Raw genomic sequence first — 6,116 nt, forward strand, 5'->3', positions numbered from 1 at the left:
ATCATGTAGCGATTTAAAGCTTTGTAAGGTAGTCTTGGTGCGTGTTGATTTTTGGCCTTGATGATTAATTAAGTTGTGTAAGTACGAGTGACTGAATTAACAAATTAAAACAAAATGAAAATAAGACAAATTGATTACATGTGTATCCTCAGTTGCCTAATTCACAAACTTGCCACATTTTCGATTGCGTTTCTTTGAATAGGTCAACACATCCCACTTCTCGGCCTTGTTTTTCCTACAGCTCAGATTGAATTTGCAGGAACGACTTCGACAACCTACGTGATTGAATGGTAATTTCTCCTTATTCTTCCTATTCGTCTCTAAAATTTTCTACATTCAAACAAAAAAACAAAAAAACATTCCATAATAGTAAATGAAGATCATGATAGTATGTAACTAGACATCCCTACTAATATAACCTAAAATTCTTCACTCTTAAGATGGTCACATAAAAAATACCAATCTTTGAGTCTATTCTTAAGCCGACTAAGTGGGTTTGCACTTGCCGGCTTACGGTTGCTACAACTCTTGTAATACCTGTGTAATTCTTTTTTAAATTCTTTGAATGAGTTTTGCATTTGATGTTGGATAAAGTTACTAAGAGTTTGATTTGAGAAATCAAGCATGAAATTGTTCGGAATGTCCTAAAACTCGCAGTTCGTAATCATGGAAACATATTCTATTTATCAATAAAAGTATTATTGAATGATTTATTCAATAAAAGTGTTATTGAAATTGAAATTGCATTATGTTATAAAATCTAATAAACGAATCTATGGCTATAGTATGAATACTCTAACTTTATGTCGAGACATAAAAGAGGATGAAGTTATAGTAAATAGCCAAAAAGGTCTATAAGTATATGGATGAGATTGTGTACCTCGTCCTAGGGACACTATGGATGTGACATACTTTGTATACTGTTACAACAATATGATCCAAGAATCGATGTGGAGACATGTGAGTGGGGGCATCATATACAAAAGAGTTTTGAATAAGACCGAACCATGAAATAGTCACTAACGACCGTTTACTATTAAAATTTCTTATTTCAATTCGATGACCTAGGATAACTCGAGCTTAATCCTGAGCTAATTAAGAACTTCTGTTCATTTGTGATTATCCTTTGATCTGCATAGGTGAGAATAGTTCAACAACACTGCTCAACAAGCCTCCCTTTTTGGGATAAGACCGGATAGCTGGGCACATAGTCTTACAAGATGGAATTCGCTCCTGCCCGTTTTAGGGTTAGCAGATAGGTTATTCCCTTAAGTATTGATTTCTGGTCTTAAACAAAGAACGTCTGCCCTTTCATGGCCGAGAGGGACATGGTTTATTAGTTGGACTATAAACCAATTGTTCAATAGAGGATTAGTGAGAGCTTAAGGAGCAAGATGTATTTATAGGGGTAAAACGATAATTTTGACCTAGTTGTAAATACGAACGACCTGTGAAGAATCGACTTATTGATAATGATTAAATCAAGTAGACAAAAATATATCTTGAATGAGGAAAGTGCAACTATCGAGCTATAGTGGTATGTCTCGGTAGTTAACGAATATTAATTAATTCGATTTAAAAAGTTTACCAATTAATCTTAAATCGTCAGAACTCATGATCCGTAGGTCCATAAAGTCTCCCTAGTAGCTCATAAAAGATTAAACCTTGGATTAGAATATTGAGCGAATTTGAAGTGTTTAAATTTGAAATGTTCAAATTTTAATTTTTAGGATTTGGATAATTATATTGAATATAATTAACATTTAAATTTATCAGAATTAAACGTAAATTGGAGAGTTTAAAATATTTAAATATTGATTTAAATATTGTTTACATGAACAAGGATTCATGTTTAAATTAGGTGTTTTATTAATTTAATATTTGATATTAAATTATTAATTATTTTATTAATTAAATTTGTTTAATTAATTAAAATTAAATCAAATTTTCATTTTCAAATTCAATTTATAGAAATTGAATTAAGATTTAATTTATTCTTAAATTAAATTAAATTAAATTAATTAAAAAAATTGAAATGTATTTAGTGGATTTATCCCAATTTTGGTTTTTTAGAGGATTTTTCCACAAATCAACACCTTGCATACTCACTTAGTGCTAATTGAAGTGTCAATTAGCTGAAAGTCTAAGTGCTTGCATGCTTGAACTTGTTAAATACTTCAATTTTAGAAACTGGAGAGACGTATGATGAATTATTGGAAAATTATGAGAATTTTTTAAATTCTCTCAAACCCTCTCCAATCCCTATCCAATTCCTCATAATTTTGAGTTTCTACCACTCAATCCAAGGCTGAGGATAGTAGAGAAGATCCTCTTAGTGGTCTACTAGTGATTTGGAGATCCAATTTCATGTAGAGAGCAAGGATAAGGAGGGAATCTACAAAGGTCTATATTCTAGAAACCCTTGTTTCAGAAAAACTGTTTTTTAGCATACTTTGAACTCAAATTAAATGCAATTAGAGTGCTTAATAATTATGTTAGCTTCTACATTTTGCATATTTACTCTATCAATTGAGATCAACGCATGATTTAAGCACTCTATTATCGTTAATTTGAGTTTGGTGGGTGAATTTCTAGCAATGCATGTTTAGTGATTGATATGGTTTTTAATTCAACATTGACATTACAATTCTCTTTGATTCAGTTGTTAAATTTGTAATTGGCTCTTGGTTGATGAATCTTAATGTATGATTAAGGGTCTGTAATTTTATTAGAGTCAATAGAGTTGAAAATAGATTGTAATTGAAGATTCAAGCAAACAAGGTCAGTAGCAGAAATTGGAAAAACAACACCTGCCACTAGAAGAAATTCGGGCTAAACCGACATTAAAGGGCTTTAATGTCGATTAACAACCGACATTAAAGATAGTTTTATTAAAACCCTTTAATTTTAGTTGTCTTTAATGTCGGTTTCAAACCGACATTAAAGGGCTTTAATAACAATGTCTTTATTGTCGGTTGCAACTGAAGCTCAAGAATCAAATGAAGTCCTTTAAACCGATATTGAAGCCCAAAATCTGTCCGTTTTATCAATTATTGTCTATTTTTTTTTTTAAATTCCATTACCGAATCTAGTTTTTCAGTCAAAAAGTATAACATGACACATCATCATCAAACGTTATGGCTATGACATATTATTTATGTATGGATTGTAAATCTATTATATTTAATCCGCAAATTCTGCTATAAAATTATAATTTAAAAGGCCGCACAATCATTCAGGCTTTGAAAACACAAATTAGAAGTAATACAAACATTATGATTTTACAAACATTATGAGTTTACTGTCCCTCTCCACTTGGTAAGTATGGATCCTTTCATAATTCTTCTTGAACAGACCCCCCAGCTTCGGCAGTGTCTGATTATAGGCATCTTTGTCTGACCACTGTTATTCAAAGAATCACAAACAAAAAAGGTTTAAGATAAAGGATTGAAAGTGAAAATGTGATCAGAATTCGTATTCAACTAACCGTGTTTATTGGAAATGTGCATAAATGGTACATTCAAGGCAAAATTCTTGTAGTGAATGTGTTGGATCTAGAGTTCGCCAAGAAAAAGCATAAAGAGGTTGCGATACCAAATCTTTACTCATTTGTTGCACCTGTAAAACAAGAAAACTCAATAGTTGAATAAATGAGAGAACCTTCTTTTTCAAGATCTTGAAGAAGAGAAGCTTGGTTATCTAGATATGAGAAACAAAGATGAAGGAAAATTTTCGGTAGCATAACGATGCTACCACAACAAAACCAAAAATTTACTTTGAACCTGTTTAAAGAAATACACACCCAAAAATATTTCACAACCACTTGTTCTCAATAGAACTATCAGAATTCCCAAAAAATGAATATTCAAGAACACATATATCAATAAGAAAATTAGCTCACAATGTACTTGAAATCTCAAAAGTTGTCACAAAAACTACCATAGTGCATCAATAACCCACAAACTACCATAGTGCAACCTACAAACTCAAGCACCTTGAATTAAATCTAAACTACAAATAAATAGTACCCATGAGTCATAAACGAGTGTTACATTCTAATCCAATATGGTCCAAAGGGAAATAGGCACACTATAACTTCTCAAACATGAATTTCCATATCATTAGAGTCACTTAAAACACTTAGAAACTGTGCTTAAAATTGCAAGCATTCAAAAATGTACTTACTAGGAACAATTTTTACGTGAATCCCTTGTTGTTTCAAGAAATCCATCTCCTCCCCACCCCTTCCAAACACCTAAAAAACACACAAACAAAAACACAAATGTGAGGCAACTTCAATCAGTATGAACTAAAGCTAAACTTGTAGGAGTATAATTAAGGAAGCAAGAGTTTTCTTGAAACAGGCACAATTCTCATAAATCCTTATAATGCCAAAGCATTCTCCCTCTCAACAAACAAGCAAACTGGCCATGTGAATGACGATAGAAACTGGCACCCCTGATTGTAGCAGCCAAATCAAGACCATCCTCCTGCCATGCATTCACTAGCAGAATTATGTTATGTTATGTTATTTATTAATTTCAGTGAACTCCCGCCATTTCACTTACTATTAGAAAAACAAAGGTGATAACGAACTTAATGAAATGGAACCAGCTGCGTTTGGAAGAAGAAGAAAAAAAGAACACGCTTTTCTTTTATCTATTTCCTCCGCCTACATGAAACAGATACAGTTTATTTTCCCCTCCACTGTTCTTATATGCAATCACCTTTGTTCGGCATGGATGCGTGCTCTTAAACATGACTACAAGATGTATAATGACCATCTTTCCACTACAGATTGTTCAGAGGCTAAGGATGATGCTTGATTATACTAATACTAGTGTCGACCATATCTGAAGAAACACATTATGAATAATTTGTAAGATACAAAAGAGTCCTTAAACCATATGAATTCCAAAGTTCAAACATTAAATGAACTTCAAAAGAATAATAAATAGAAAAATTACCTTCTCAAGTATCTCCTCAATTGTTTCATCGCTCAGCTTCTCATTCCTACCTTTCTTAAGGATGTTATCACAAAAGGTAGCAGAACTTCACATAATTCAACAAATGTATCATATACAACAAAACCATTAATCAAATCGAATTTCAAAGGCCATAAACACATAAAAAGGCCCAAATCTAGGAGCAGAGAGACATATTGGAGTGAAACCACAACTGGCTTTCATTGAGACATTTACACAAACAGTTGAGAGGCGTAAACATAAGAACAAAAATTGCTGTGAGTTTGAGAGAGGAAAGAGAAAAAGAGCACATTGATGGTGATAGCGATGGAAAAAGAAGGGAAGAAGAGCATACTAAACATCAAGGTGACGGCAGTGCGTTGGACAAAGACCTGCGGATGACTAACGAAGATGGCGACGGAAACCCAGATAGAAGCGCAAATGAAAAGAGGCTGATGGCTAGGCAAACGCACCTGATTCGGCGGCGGAACGAACGATGACGACAATAGAACGACAACAGAACAAACGATGATCGACGACGGCGACAGATCTAGCGAACGACGATGGCAGATCTAGAGACACGCGAACAACGACGAAACGAACAGTAGATTCGGCAGAGATAGGCGAACGATGACGAAATGAGTAGCAGATCTGACAAAACGACTAGCAAATCCACATTGGAAGAGAGGAGTTTGGAAGAGAGGAGTGAGAAACGAAATGAGCAGCAGACAAGAGTTTGAAAGAGAAGAGTGATGAAGAATAGGGTCTGAAGAGAGAAGTGTGAGAATGAGAGAAAAAAGAAAATAAAGGGAGAGTGAAGAGGGAAATGAAAAAAATGGGAGGAAAATAGAAAGTTAGAGGAAAAAGTGAAGCGGGTCTTTAATGTCGGTTTAAAACTGACATTAAAGGTACCCCCTACAATGTCAGTTTTAAACCAACATTAAAGATCCGTTTTTTTTTTTAAAAAAAATTTGCAATATACATCTGATTTCACTCTTTTCAATCGACATTAAAGCCCAAAATTCTCGTAGTGTGCCTTCGCAGCGTCGTGACGCTGTTCTTAGAGCATCATGACGTTGTTCATCCTAAAGCTCGAGACGTTGCAACGCTGGGATGGAGCATTTCAACGATGCTCATCTCAGCTCAAAAACA

General features: G+C 33.8%; 1 long non-coding RNA gene across 3 annotated transcripts; it reads right to left on the reverse strand.

The window, feature by feature from the left end:
* Nucleotides 1-3,122: 3,122 nt before the first annotated feature.
* LOC150036112 (uncharacterized) lies at nucleotides 3,123-6,116 on the reverse strand. Of its 3 annotated transcripts, none has more exons than XR_016529645.1 (4): nucleotides 4,968-6,116; nucleotides 4,186-4,853; nucleotides 3,488-3,618; nucleotides 3,123-3,402 (listed from the first exon to the last, which is right to left on the reverse strand). It is a non-coding gene; the product is annotated as an uncharacterized LOC150036112 (long non-coding RNA). The 3 variants fall into 3 exon arrangements; XR_016529646.1 differs by having other exon boundaries at nucleotides 4,186-4,490; nucleotides 4,569-6,116; XR_016529644.1 differs by having other exon boundaries at nucleotides 4,186-6,116.

This window comes from Benincasa hispida, chromosome 5 (assembly GCF_027475165.1).
Source record: "Benincasa hispida cultivar pf3 chromosome 5, pf3_genome.v1.1, whole genome shotgun sequence".
NCBI lineage: Eukaryota > Viridiplantae > Streptophyta > Magnoliopsida > Cucurbitales > Cucurbitaceae > Benincasa > Benincasa hispida.